This window comes from Saccopteryx leptura, chromosome 8 (assembly GCF_036850995.1).
Source record: "Saccopteryx leptura isolate mSacLep1 chromosome 8, mSacLep1_pri_phased_curated, whole genome shotgun sequence".
NCBI lineage: Eukaryota > Metazoa > Chordata > Mammalia > Chiroptera > Emballonuridae > Saccopteryx > Saccopteryx leptura.
The window spans coordinates 51,239,148-51,253,790 of NC_089510.1; the positions used below are offsets into that span (position 1 = coordinate 51,239,148).

The 14,643-nt window shown below is 41.3% G+C and overlaps 1 protein-coding gene across 8 annotated transcripts in view; it reads left to right on the forward strand.

Moving 5' to 3' along the window:
- Positions 1 to 14,643, forward strand: part of CD86 (CD86 molecule) — an 82,249-nt gene that overhangs the window by 24,947 nt on the left and 42,659 nt on the right. The window lies entirely within an intron of this gene.

Genomic DNA, 14,643 nt, shown 5'->3' on the forward strand with positions numbered 1-14,643 from the left:
TGATGGTTGGATTTTATGGAGATGAGGCAGGGCAGGGTGGAGGGTGAGAAGGAGAGAAAGAAAACAAAACAGGTGAAAAGGTGAGCCAAGCCAGATTCTTTAGGAGAAAATCAAGGTTCAAATACAATGTTTCAAATATCAAATAAGGGTGGGAGTGGGTTTAGGGGTCTCTGGGCCTGGAAATTGAAGCTGTGAAGAGATCAACTAGAGCAAAACATGTCTGAAACAGACAAGGGGGTGGCAGGGAGGCTACTGGGTGGTTATTCTAGAGTCCAAGCAAGTGTTAACAATTCACCTTTTGTGGTCAGGCGGATAATAATATTTAGGAGGCAGGAAGGAAGGACATAAGCTGGGCATACCACCTTTACTGGACCTTTATTCTCATACTAATCTAACTAGAGACTTGTTTCTGAACAAGTCAGAATATATATGGGTGTATATTCAGGCTGAGGTTTGGGAAATAGACACCATTTTGAATATGTGTTGAAGAAAAGTATGTTTTCAGTACTCTTCACCCCCCTCCCATCAAGACGGGAAAGGTCCCATTCCCTGTTCTTCTCCCTCTTTTTGTGAGGATGATTCCTTTCTGATTTCCATTTCTTACTTAGATAAATTAACTTGAATTTAACTTTTCATGGCTAAAACCAAAAAAACCCAAAAACACAAAAAACAGTTCTCCCTTCCAGCTAGCATCTGCATTTTAACAGGGGCTTTCAAAATTGCTTTAACCCAAGGAATGAGTAATTTGGGAATTCCAAGCACCAGAGTACGGCTGGTACTCGTAATGGGCAGAGGGGGACATCTCTCAAATTAGGCTCTTCAAACACTGACTTTCTCTCTTTGACCATGATTCCGAATCTGAGAGAACAGAAGGAGGTTCCCTAGGGGCCAGGATTGGCATGGCTGCTTTTAGTGTGTCCTATTGGTTCTATTCTTGGCAGACAGAGCCCTTGACACAGATTCAGAGTGCCTATTAAAATTTTGCATGATGCTTACCTATCAGCACCTTTTGGCAAAATGGAAGAAGCGGTTTCCAAAGCCATTGACAATTTGAAAAAGTCATGCTCCTTGACACAGAAAGGTCCGATTCTATATATAATCAGGAGAGCTGGGCATCTGTCTTGCATACAGACTTGTTGGGAGACAGGAAAAACTAAATGCTATCGCCACGCTATGTCAATCTTATAATCAAGTGCGGAGAACAGACTCTTCATTTTAATCCTTTAGTTACCAACAATATTGGGGAGTGAATTAAAGCATCTGCTACTCCTTAAGAATCTGCATAGCCCTGGCTGGATAGTGTGGTTGGTTAGAACATCATCCTGATATGCAAAGGTCGTAGGTTTGATTCCCGGTCAGGACATATACAGGAACAAATTGATGTTTCTCTCTCAAAGAATCAATAAAAAAAAAAAAAAATTCTTAAAGAATCTGCATAGACATCTCTTCTTTGTACCTATGCATTTTTGATGCTTCCCCATTCTTATCCATGTGGAAACACTGTGTTCCAAAATGGGTGAGGGAGAAGACAGATAATGAAAGGAAGACAGTGTTAGAAAAGGAAGACAGAAAAATTCTTCAAAACTGGGAGCCCAGGGGGATTTGCTCCCTTGAGGAAGCTTGAACTAGAAGGAGACATGCCTGGTGGGGAAGCTCAAGGAAAGCAGAGCCCAGGATGGGTGACATGTATCCATAGCCAATCATCTCATGTGTCTACACCAGAAAACATGAAAACATGTTTTCGTGAAGGCATCACTTACACTCATCTCTTTTTTGTCATGCCAACTGCCCCTATGCTGGTTCAGCCTCTTCATCTCAGGTCTATGAGTCTTTAATCGTGACTTTCTTTTTTTTTTTTTTTTGTGACAGAGACAGAGAGAGGGACAGATAGGGACAGACAGACAGGAAGGGAGAGATGAGAAGCATCAATTCTTCGTTGCAGCACCTTAGTTGTTCATTGATTGTTTTCTCATATGTGCCTTAACCGGGGAGGGGGGGCTACCGCAGAGCTAGTGACCCCTTGTTCAAGCCAGTGACCTTGGGTTTAAGCTGGTGAGCTGTGCTCAAACCAAATGAGCCCGCGCTCAAACCAGCGACCTCGGGGTTTTGAACCTGGGTCCTCTGTGTCCCAGTCTGATGCTTTATGCACTGCATCACCACCTGGTCAGGCTAATCCTGGCTTTCTTGATCACTCTGATATCAGACCTCACCTCCTTCTTTAGGCTACTGATAGGCTTATTTTCTTTAAACCTTCATTTTATATATTTTTTGCTCCCAAACTATTAATCTAAAGCAGGGGTCCCCAAACTACGGCCTGTGGGCTGCATGCAGCTCCCTGAGGCTATTTATCCAGCCCCCGCCGCACTTCCAGAAGGGGCACCTCTATCATTGGTGGTCAATGAGAGGAGCACTGTATGTGGTGGTGCCGCAAAGCATGGCGTTGCTCACGTATAGTACTACTTCCGGTGACGTGGGACGCATGCCTCATGGCTCCAGAAGCACGTCATATCACTTGTTACGGCTAGCAGTGACAAATATGGAACTGGACATTGACCATCTCATTAGCCAAAAGCAGGCCCATAGTTCCCATTGAAATACTGGTCAGTTTGTTGATTTAAATTTACTTATTCTTTATTTTAAATATTGTATTTGCTCCCATTTTGTTTTTTTATTTTAAAATAAGATATGTGCAGTGTGTATAGGGATTTGTTCATAGTTTTTTTTTATAGTCCGACCCTCCAACGGTCTGAGGGACAGTGAACTGGCCCCCTGTGTAGAAAGTTTGGGGACACCTGATCTAAAGTTCTTAATTCTCTTTCAAATCAAATATAAACTCCTTATCTGATTTTCTAGGCCCCATTAAGCATCCTAGCCAACATACAGAAACTAATTTTTCATTATCTTTTCAAAGTCCACCTCTCTTCTAGTATAGTCAGCTTTTCTTACTGTCCTACAAAAAGGCCTTGATCATTTCCCCATTTTCATGTGTTTTTATATGCTATTATATTTGATCATGGCTTAGAAAGTTGCCAAAAAATATTATACCAATAGGAAGCATTAAACATAGGGTTATGCTCTGCTCTTATACCTGTGCATGCATATATGTGCATATCAAGAATATGACTGAGGCCCTGGACAGTTGGCTCAGTGGTAGGGCAACAGCCTGGTATGTGGATGTCCTGGGTTCAATTCCTGGTCAGGGCACAGAGGAGAAGTGACCATCTGCTTCTCCACCCCTCCCTTTCTCTCTCTCACACTCTCTCTTTTCTTCTCCCACAGCCATGGATCAATTAGTTTGAGCAAGTTGACCCTTGGGGCTTTAGGATGGCTCCAAGGAGCCTCTGCCTCAGGTGCTAAAAACAGCTCAGTTGCCAATCAATGGCCCAAGATGGGCAGAACATTGCACTGTAGAGGTCTTGACAGGTGAATCCTGGTCTGGGTGCATGTGGTAGTCTGTCTCTGTCTTCCCTCCTCTCACTTAAAAAAAAAAGAATATGACTGAAATATCTATCTAATTGAATATAATTTAACATTTAAAAGTAGTTTATCAGCAGGAAGTAGTTCTTGGAGACACATCAACTTGATGCCTGGAACGCAGGGTTGTACCTCTTCAGGAATCTGTTTATTTTATTTTATTTTGTTTGTTTATTTTGTTTTAAATTCATTTTTGAGAGGAGAGAGAGTGAGGGAGAAAGACAGAGAGAGAGAGAAGGGGGGAGGAGCAGGAAGCATCAACTCCCACATGTGCCTTGACCAGGCAAGCCTAGGATTTTGAACTGGCAACCTCAGCATTCGAGGTCAATGCTTTATCCACTGCGCCACCACAGGTCAGGCTTCAGGAATCTGTTTAAAGGGCTGTCATAAAAAGAATTGTTGAAAGCTTTGCAAAGCCCTTTAAGAGCAGAAGCAGAGGGCCACTATGTTGAGTTCTAGAAAATCAACAATTGCTAATATGAAAGAAAAAGAGCAATTCTCTGAGTAAGATTCTGTTAAGCAATGTAGTGGTAATTCTCGGGAGTGAGAGTATCAGAATGACAGGGCTTAGTTGGAGCCAGTTCTGGGTAAAAGCCTCATCAGAAATTGACTCTCCTGCAAATATCACCATGTCTAGCTCATCTTTTTTTATTACCAGGATACAATTCTGAGACTAAGTCTGACCTACTTTTATACCTTCACTTCTCTCTCTGGGCTGTAGGATTGCTTGCTATTCTCCATCTTTTCTGAAGCTCTGGATCAGCTTAGCAGATCCTCCTCAGATAGGAACATCCTCCAAATGCACCATATCCTATACTATGCTAAAAATGAAAGAAATGGACTCAGGATGGGGGACAGGGAAAGGTGGTGTGTCCAGGTTGTCTACATTATTTTTCCTCCTTTCTTGGAATGTAAGGAGTGACTTAAAGGAAACTTAAAAGTTATAGAGTTCAACCTATATTCAGTTCAAGAATCCTTCCTAAAATGTCTCCAACACATCATTATCCCACTTTTGCTTAAGCAATTCTGGCAATGAGAAGCTCATTACCTCACAGGAACATCCAGTCTTTGGTTGTAGCACTCTATTCAAAGTTCTTCTTTACGTGCCTGAGATTGAAACGTGGATCCCTATAACTCCCAGTTTTGGAAACTACTTGCCCTTCGGCAACAGTGCATGTGCCGTCCCGTCCCACAGGAGGGCCTATAGATATTTGCAGACCACTGGCATGTACTTGCAGGTTTCTCTGCTTCAAGTTTATCACTCCCAGTTCTTTAAGTTGTTCCTCATTTGACACACTGTCATTATCCTCCAGTTGAATTGTTTGCTCCTTTTCTTGATAAGTTCTGATTTGTCATTGTCATTCAAGTACAACCAACTTCACCAAAGGTGATACCACTGGTAATTCAGTCTGATAAGCACAGAATATAGTAACCAAATTCTGCACTAAGATTTTAGTGAATTCTTGATCACCCATGCCCCCCTAACATTTATGTACTATGGACCACTATTCAGCTATTTCTCTATTGACCACTTATTCCACTTCATAATCATCACTTTAAGACTTAAGATCTTGATGCTTATCCTCATGAAATTCATCATGTTAGTATCAGAGTCTCTTTTCAGAACTTATTAATATTAATTCAGCTGACCAACTGACCAGTAGCTATCTGACTCATTTTTGTGTCATCAGCACATTTGAAAGCAAAAGCATGATCTGTGCTTTCATTCATAGTTTTACTCAGTTTGTGAAAGTGAAAAAGTAAAAAACCAATCCTTTAGTATCTACTCTGCTGTGAGCCTATTAAACAAGAATGATTCTTGGCACATGGTTGTTGAACAAATGAATGAATGAATGTATGAATCAGTGAACCAACTGATACCTTCTCCTCATGTCCCATGTTTAATGTTTCACCATACCCTATTGATTATAATCCTAAATATTGCTTGAACCTATTCACTTCTTTCTACTTCTGCCCCTTCCACCCTAGACCAAACACCATCTCCTTTCACTTAAATGACTGAAAGGAGATGGTCAACTGATTGGTCTTCTGGCGTCTGTTCTCCCTACTAGCCATTTGCTACACGGTAGCCAGAGTCATCTGTTCAAAATGCAAGCCTGATTATGTCATTCCTCTGCTTTAATATCCTCAGAGTTTTCACATTGCTCTCAAAATAAAGACCAGAATCCCTAACTGAGTCATAAGGTAAGAAAGATCTGGCTCCTGCTGACCTCTCCAGCCTTCTCTCCCACCTCTCTATTCACTTTAGCACATCTGTTTTCTGCCTCAGTGACTTTCACGTGCTGTTTCCTTTGCCAAGATTCCTCCCAAGCCATTCCCCAACCTTTCACCTACTTAGCACTTACTCAGTCCATTCTGTTTACCTATTGGTGAATTACAGACTGCCCCCAAATTTAGCAGCTTAACCCAAGAAGTATTTTACTCTCTCTCTCAGTGTTGTGGATCAGAACTTTGGGCAGGCTTCTAAGTGATTTCTCTGTTTCTTAGGGCATCAGCTGAGGACACTTGGTGGTATTAGCTAATTAATGGACTTCTCTAGAGCTTCACTGTACGATTTGGTAGTTGCTAGCCACTTGTGGCTACTGATCATTTGAAATGTAGCTTGTCTTAATTGAGATGTACTGTAAATGCAAAATTTTAAAGATTTAATACAGGAAATAATGTAACATTTCCATTAATAATTTTTACATTGATTCCATATTGAAATTGTAATATTTTCCATATATTGAATTAAATAAAATATACTATTAAAATTAATTTCACTTATTTATATTTAATTTTTTAATGTAGCTACTAGAAATTTTCAAATTATGTGCCTTGCTTTGCATTTCTATCGGGCTGTGCTTATCTGGAGCAAGAATATGTTTATTTATAAAGGCTAGTTAGAAAGTATTTTCAGCTTTGTGGGACATATTGTCTCTACTACAGCTGCTCAACCCTACTATTACAGTGAAAAGGCAGCCGGAAACAATAATTAAATAAATGGGGAAGGCTGTATTCCAACAAAACTTTATTTGTAAATGTAGCTGGTGGCTAGATTTGGTCTGCAGGCTGCAGTTTGATGACCTCTGATCTAGAGAATTCAAGCCACATGTCTGGTGACTTGGCAGAGGTAGCTGGAAAGTGGACTCAGTTGGGACTCTTCACCCAAACACCTGCACATAGCCTCTCCGGCACAGTGGTCTCAGGGCAGCGGAACATCTTACATGGTGCCTCAGAACTCCAGAAAGTGTAGTTCTTTCTAAGAAAGAAAATGCAAAGTTTCTTTTGATCTAGCCTCAGAAGTCCCAAACTTCCCTTCTACACATTCTGTTGATCAAACAAGTCTCTGAAGCCAGCCCAAGGTCAAGAAAAAAACAAGATTCTGCCTCTTCATGGGAGGAGTAGCAAAAAATGTGTTCACTCTTAATCTACCACCTCGTTCTTCAAATCCCAGTTAGACTTATATCATTGGCCCTCAAAATATCATGAACCTCTCCTTTGTGTCATCATTCTAATTTCATATTTATTTATGTGATTATTTGATCATTATCTTGCTTTTCTACTTAACTGTAAGCAACTCTGTGAAGGGGAGCTATTTCTGGTTTTACTCATCATTATATTCCCATCACCTAGCGCACTATCTGACTCAATAAATATCTGTTGAATGAATGAACAATACTAGGGCATAGCTTTTTAACCAAGTAAGCATACTAATACCAATCCCACATTTGCCCATACTGCTCGTAAGCATATCATGAGGCATCCTGTCAGAGGCCTTGTGAAAATTCAGATACATTCAATTCCCAGTAATCTTCCTAATTCCAGTTAAGAAGCTTTATTTGACAAGGAAGTTAGCCACCCTGGCTGGGTAGCTCAGTTGGATAGAGTGTTGTCCCTATATGCCAAGATTGCAGGTTTGATCCCCGGTCAGGGCGCACAAAAGAAGCAACCAATGAATGCACAACTAAGTACAACAACAAATCAAAGTCTCTCTCTTTCTCCGTCTCTCTCTCCCCACCTTCCTCTCGCTCTCTAAAATCAATCAATAAATTAATTATAAAAGAAGTAAGCCTACCTTAATCCTCCCAGCAGCTCAATGGTAACACTATACTAGCTGCTCTGAGGGTATAGCTTCAGGTTCTGGTGCTCTGAGAAGTAATCCAAGTAGCATGTCCCAGGCAAGCCCTGGCCCTGGGCAGCTTGTGCCCTCCCACTGTCCTGTAACCTGGTTGACAAAACCAGTCCAGCAAGGCTGCCTTGTCCAGTCACAATATGAACTGGGGAAGGCAAACGGCTGGGCCTTGAGCGCTGGGCTGCAGCCAACCTGGTCCTTCTACAAAGGTTGTGGGGTTCTGCTTTGCTTGGAATAAGGACTCTTGTATTTGCTGGGAGGAGATAAGCATTGCCGCCTTCCACACTGATCCCGGAGCTTCAATTATAGCTATTTGTGGTCCCTATCTTACTTTTTAGGACTAAGTGAGAGACCAAGGCCTACACATCTTTATATTCCCCCATAATCTCTAAAACAAGCCTGACACTGAGTAAATTCAGTAAATGTTTGCATGAGGGCTGTTCTCAGTGAACAACCTTCCTAAGACAGCAGCAAACTTAATAGCAATTTTTCCTATACCCTGATCGTCACTAATATTCTACACAAAATTGTGAAATAAGGAACATTTTTGTTTGCTGTTCCCCAACTTCTGCCTTGGAATCCTCTCACTTTCCATATCATCATTTCTGTACTTCCCTGTCCCTCCCCTTTGCTGGCCACCACCAGTCCGCATCCCTTCATACTGCCTTTGCCTGAACTAGATCTCACATGGGCTTCAGGCCCAAGACACAAAAGATTCCTTCTGTATTCCCTCCTTTTTCTGCCCAAATATGCACATTTGCCCAGAGCTCTTCTAGGTGAGGCTTAGCTAGGACACAGTAACAGGTGCCTGGAGATAAAGCCACAACAGCAAACTGATTACTTACCCAGGGCTGGAGGGAAGAGGAACATTCCTGGAACATAACGGGTGCTCAAGTCATATTTGTGGAATTAATGGGAGCTCAGGGCAGAAATTGCCCTGATACAAAGGGATACTGTCGGTGCCCTCCCACCCCCATCCCGGCATGGTTCCCTGAGTCTCACAGCTGGCCTTGGGGACATGCTGCCCCCCTGTTACTCTGACAGTGGGCACTCTCAGAATCCTGTCCACTTGCTCCCACAGCACAGCTGAGACTGGCTGGAACTTTGGACCTACATCAGTGTTTAAAAGGAACAGAGTGAGGCTGAGTGCATTTAAAATCTCGCCTCTGTCATTTACTGGCCAGGCGGCTAAGGAAAGTTTCTTAACTTCTCTTAGACTCCATTTCTTCATCTGGAACATGTCATCGTGAGAACTAATAGCGTAATTAGTCATTCAGCTGATTCTCACCGATGGGCCGGGCATGCAGTGAAGGAAAAGTGGTGTCCCGTGGTGCTCCTCGCTTACCTACAGACCTGATTCTGCTCACCGACTGCAGAAATCTCTCAGAGAATCTCCCCCATAAATTCTTAGGTTCTTTCCTCTCCCATTCCCCTTTTTGATCACTCCCTCCAAAAGCAAGAGTTTCTACTTCGAGGTCCTCTGGAGAGAGCAGTGACATGTGGTTGTGGTTGAGAGCGGATTCCTGAAGGAGTAGTGACACTTCTGTCCTTTTCTAGAGCCAACAACATTGAAGGAACTGGCTACTAACCCACTACCACCCTTCTCCCCCACGCACAGTGGCTAGAGTGGGAATTCTTCACATGGAGCATTTATACTTTTTAAAAGATAATCATGTCAGTCTCAAGTATTTTAGCTCCACACTTTAATAGGGTCTCTGACAAATTGTGTGTTTAAAGTGGTGTCCGAGACAGTGCATTCTCCAAATGAATGTTCGTCAAGTTTACGAGGACTGTCATAGCTGGGCCAGGGTTCTGAAGAAGGATGTAATCACTGTCCTCAAATCCTTGAAGGGCTTTGGCAAATGTGTTAGGCTTATCATGGGCAGTTCCAGAGAACAACACCAGTATCGATGAGAGGAAGTTAACAGGAGGCAGCTTCTCACTCAGGGGAAGAGAGTTTCCAAATAGAGAAGTCAAAAACGGTGTTGATTTACTTATTTCACTCAGTATAATGTTATAAGTAAATCAGAAAAAACTAAGAACTATATGAATCCATACATAGATGGGACAAAAATGAGACTCAGAGACATGGACAAGAAAGTGATGGTAATGAGGCGGGGGGGGGGGGGGGGAGGGCAGAAAGAAAACCAGATAGAAGGTGACAGAATTTGACTTTGGGTGAGGGGTATGCAACATAATCAAATGTCAAAATAATCTGGAGATGTTTTCTCTGAACATATGTACCCTGATTTATCAATGTCACCCCATTAAAATTAATTTAAAAAAAACCAGTGTTGACTTCCTTGTCATACACAGTGCTCCTTCCCACTGTGTGACTGATTTACAGGGATGGACCATTTATCCAAGATTTCCCAGGGCCAATAACTTATAATTATTTGAGTTCAAGGTGATTTAAATTTATAGCAAAATATACATTTGATTTTGTGCCCCTGTTCAACATCATGCGGGGGTTGGGGGAGTATCTTTGCTTGTTGGTTTGAAAACAATGGGAAATCCCTATATTAGGTGGGAGTTCAGGTTCAAAGGATTCTCAGTGTTCAGAGTCTAGGGGCTGGTGGTGATTTAATATGAGGAGGTACACAAGAATCAAATAGAGAATTCTTTCCAGGTTCTACCACTGAGTGGTGTCAGCTTTGGCCCAACAGATAATGCCCAATTTCTACAACCTGGTGAAATCATTAGAAGGCGGGAGAGAGCAATCAGGAACAATGTGAGGTTCATATGTTGAACACCTACTGTGTGCTTTAGCGACTGAATGTATTTGCAATTCGATGTCACAATGCACTAATCTTCTAATTAGTCACTAGTTAGCATTAATTTTTAAATATAAAAGAGCTACTGCAAATCAGTAAGAAAAAGATCCAAATTAAAAGTAGGTAAAAGAAATGTATAGATAGTCACGGAACACGAAATATAACCTCTTATATATTTGAAAAGATACTGATACTCAAAATAAACACTATTTTTAAAAATCACAGAAAATAAGTGTTGTCAAGGATAGGGTGACACTGGAACTCTTGTGCATTGTTAATGGAAATGTAAAATGATGCAGCTGCTCTGGTAAACTATGGCAAATCCTCAAAATATTTTTAAAATAGAATTACCATATGATTCAATGATTCCACTTCTGAGTATATGCCCAAAAGAAATGAGATATTTGTTCATGACAGATTACTGTATTCCCCATGTATAAGACGCACCTCAATTTGGGGTCCCAAAATTTGAAAAAAAAATGTATTTCTTAAAGTTATTGAACTCAAGTTTATTCCTCATAAAATTCATACAACTCCTCATCACTGTCAAAACTCCCATCCATTAGCTTGTCCTCATCTGTGTCTGATGATGAATCACTGTCTTTATATATTCATACAATAATGAGCAAAAACAAGCATGAAAAAGTGGGAAATGCAATTAAAACTTTTTAATTAATAAGATGCACCCAGTTTTTAGACACCAAGTTTACCACAAAGGCTGAGTCTTATACATGTAGAAATACAATATTCATAATTGTCAAAGGGTGGAAGCAATTTAAATGTCTATCAACAGATGAATGGATAAACAAAGTGTGGAGCGTTTATCCACACACACACACACACACACACACACATATTAGAATATTATTCAGCCTAGAACGAAATTCTGACAAATGCTACCACATGGATGAACCTTGAATACATTATGCTAAGTGAAATAAGCCAGACACAAAAAGACAAATACTGTGTGTTTCCAGTCAAGTTCATGGAGACAGAGGTAGACTAGTGGCTTGGTGCAGCTGGGGGAGAGGAGAGAGCAGTTATTGTATAATGGGTATAAAGTTTAAGTTTTGCAAGATGAAGAGTCCTGGGGATGGTTGGTGGAGATGATGGCTGCACAACAACGTGAATGTATTTAGTACCGCTGTACATTTACAGCAGGGGTCCGGAACCTTTTTGGCTGAGAGTCATGAACGCCACATATTTTAAAACTAGAAAGCCTGGCGGTCATACGAAATGACCGCTGTTCTAGATATTATAAATTGTAATTAAAATGATTTGTGCAAAGGTGTCTGCTAATTCAAACTGAATTACCCAGGGCAGGCAGCAAGGACACCCTTTGCTTAGTGCCCCACGGGGTTTCCCCCTTCTACTTGCTTAATTGCTTAAAGAAGAGTGCAATGAAGGAAACCACTGGCGGTACATTTCTTAAGAGCACCTTGTTTCTCTATGCTCATCAGTCTCATTTTGCCGAGAAAGACGCATTTGCTCTGCGACTGAAGCAAGCCTTGTCTTTCTCTGCTCAGTGGTTTCTTTTTGTCGAGAAAGCCGTTTTTGTGCAGCTTTAGCTCCTTTTCTCTCCTCTTCAGTGCTGTATTTTCTAGGAGGCATTCTTAAAAGAAATTACGTTAAGACGTAGTTTTTATGTAAAACAGATGATTGCCAATGCAAACAAATGTTCACCTTCCCCCTGACCCGCTCAATTTGTATTCAGCCGTGGCAACTTCACCCCATTGGCTAGTACAGTTACCCAAGCAACCAATAAGCTATCGGCGACAAACAGACACTTAAGCCGCATATAATAAAGATGTAATTTCATGAGAGCCATACAATATGTTTAACACTAAATACAAGTAAATGTGTGCATTTTATGTAAGACCAACACTTTTAAAGTACAATAAGTCTCTGAATTCTTTTTAATAACATTGTTATGCTATTGCTAACGAATGATGAATAAAGTACTTCTTACCACTAATGCAACCTCTGGTACTGCATGGTTTTGCTGATGGCTTTGTAGTCTGGTTGATACATGGTGAGGTTAAGCTTTATGCAGGCGTTGAGACTTCCATCTGTTAAACGTGATTGTAGATTGGTCTTAACGTTCTTTAGATGTGAGAAAGACTGCTCACATGCATACGTAGAGCCAAACATTGTCAGTACAGCAATACTCACACGCTGCAGTGTGTGGTATGTGACAGGAAGTGCATTCCAAGTTTTGACAATCAGCTGGTCTGCGAATTGAAGTTTTTTCATTTTTCCCCACTTGCGTTTGCTCGCCAACTCCACTTGCTGTCATGCAAGTCTTTCTAAATCTTCATTTAGTGACTTGAACTTATTCACCCACATGTCTGAGGCCTTCACGTCAGCAGCTTGTGGCTCAAAATCTCTGATGGAGAACCGGGGATATAACTCAGGTCGGCACTGTTCACCGCACACTTGTGTGGATGGGTGATGAACTTAAAAAAACAAGTGCGCTTACGAAATTCTCCAAAGCACATTTTGAATGACTGCAGTATATGTGAAGCCCGCTAGCTGCTGGAGATCAAGATGTTGAGCAGGGTCACTTGCTGTGCATGCATCTTTAAACTCTCCCAGTTTTTCAAAGTGTAGTAAACGACCTGTTTCAATGTTGATGATGAAGAGTTCCAGCTTGTTTTCAAATGCAAACACTGCTTGTTGAAGGGATAAGACTGTATTTCCAACACCTTGCATTTTCACATTGAGCTGGTTCAGATGTTCAATCATGTCCACGAGATAGTAGAACTTCAGGAGCTACTCAGTGTTAGCTAACTCAGGATGCTTAACGTTTCTCATTTCAAGAAAAGTCCGGATTTCACTCAGACAAGCCGCGAAACGGCTAAGCACCTTCCCTCGTGACAACCAATGCACACTGCTGTGCAGAAGCAGACCAGGATAATTATTCCCAACTTCATCCAGCAGTGTTTTAAACTGGCGATCATTTAAAGCTCGGGCAACAATAAAGTTGACCACCCAAATGACCAGCGAAATCACCTCACCAAGCTGCTCGCCACACATCTGAGCACAAAGCGCTTCCTAATGTAGGATGCAGTGAAAACTTAGGATGGATCTCTTTTCATGTACATGAAGAAATGCTACGAATCCTCTGTTTTTCCCCACCATCAGTACACACCGAAATAAGTTTATCCATTGGTAGATTTTTTTCTTTAGCAAACTCAGTGAAAGACTTGAATAAATCCTCCCCTCTTGTTGTCTCTTTCATAAGCAAAACAGCAAGATTTTCCTCACATAGTGTGTCACCGACAGCATACCTTGCAATCACGCTGAACTGGGATAAATGGCTTACATCTGTTGACTCATCCAAAGTGAGAGAAAAGAATGGTGCTGCATTTATGTCCTTCACTTGTGTTGCCTCAATTTGATTTGCCATCATGATGGTACGATCGTGAACAGTTCTTGCCGACAGAGGCATGTCTTTTATTCATTTGATTATCTTGTCTTTATCCGAAAAGTTGTCAAAAAGTTCATTGGCAACATCAAGTATGAGTGTTTTGGCATACTCTCCATCTGTGAATGGCTTTCCATCTCTCACAATTGCTAAAGTACCAGCAAAGCTAGCCAAATTCCAGTCACCTTGTTGGGTCCAAACATGGAGTTGCTGCTGACTAGTTTGCACTCTGCACAGTAGCTCTTGACATGCTTTCTTCCTGCTGTGCCCTGCTGGATATTTCAATGCAAATGTAGTATGGTGTGTGTTGAAGTGCTGCTTTATATTTGACTGTTTCATCAATGCAATTTTATCCTTGCATATTAGACACACTGCAGAACCTGCTCTCTCCGCAAAGGCAAATTCCTCTGTCCATTCCTGCTGAAAAGTACGATACTCCTCATCTTTTTTTCTTTTAGCCATCTTCTTTGTCAAAAGGGTTTCTGCAATTAGCTAGCTGACTGCTTGATTAAAAGGAGGGAAGTTTACTTCCTGACCTCACAACGACCTGTGTACATTACGCATTATCCAATAAAAATTTGGTGTTGTCCTAGAGGACAGCTGTGATTGGCTCCAGCCACCCGCAACCATGAACATGAGCGGTAGGAAATGAATGGATCATAATACATAAGAATATTTTATATTTTTAATGTTATTATTGAATATTATTTTTATTAAAGATTTATCTGTGAGCCAGATGCAGCCATCAAAAGAGCCACATCTGGCTTGTGAGCCATAGGTTCCCGACCCCTGATTTACAATGTATTACACCACGCTTAGTAAGATGATAAACT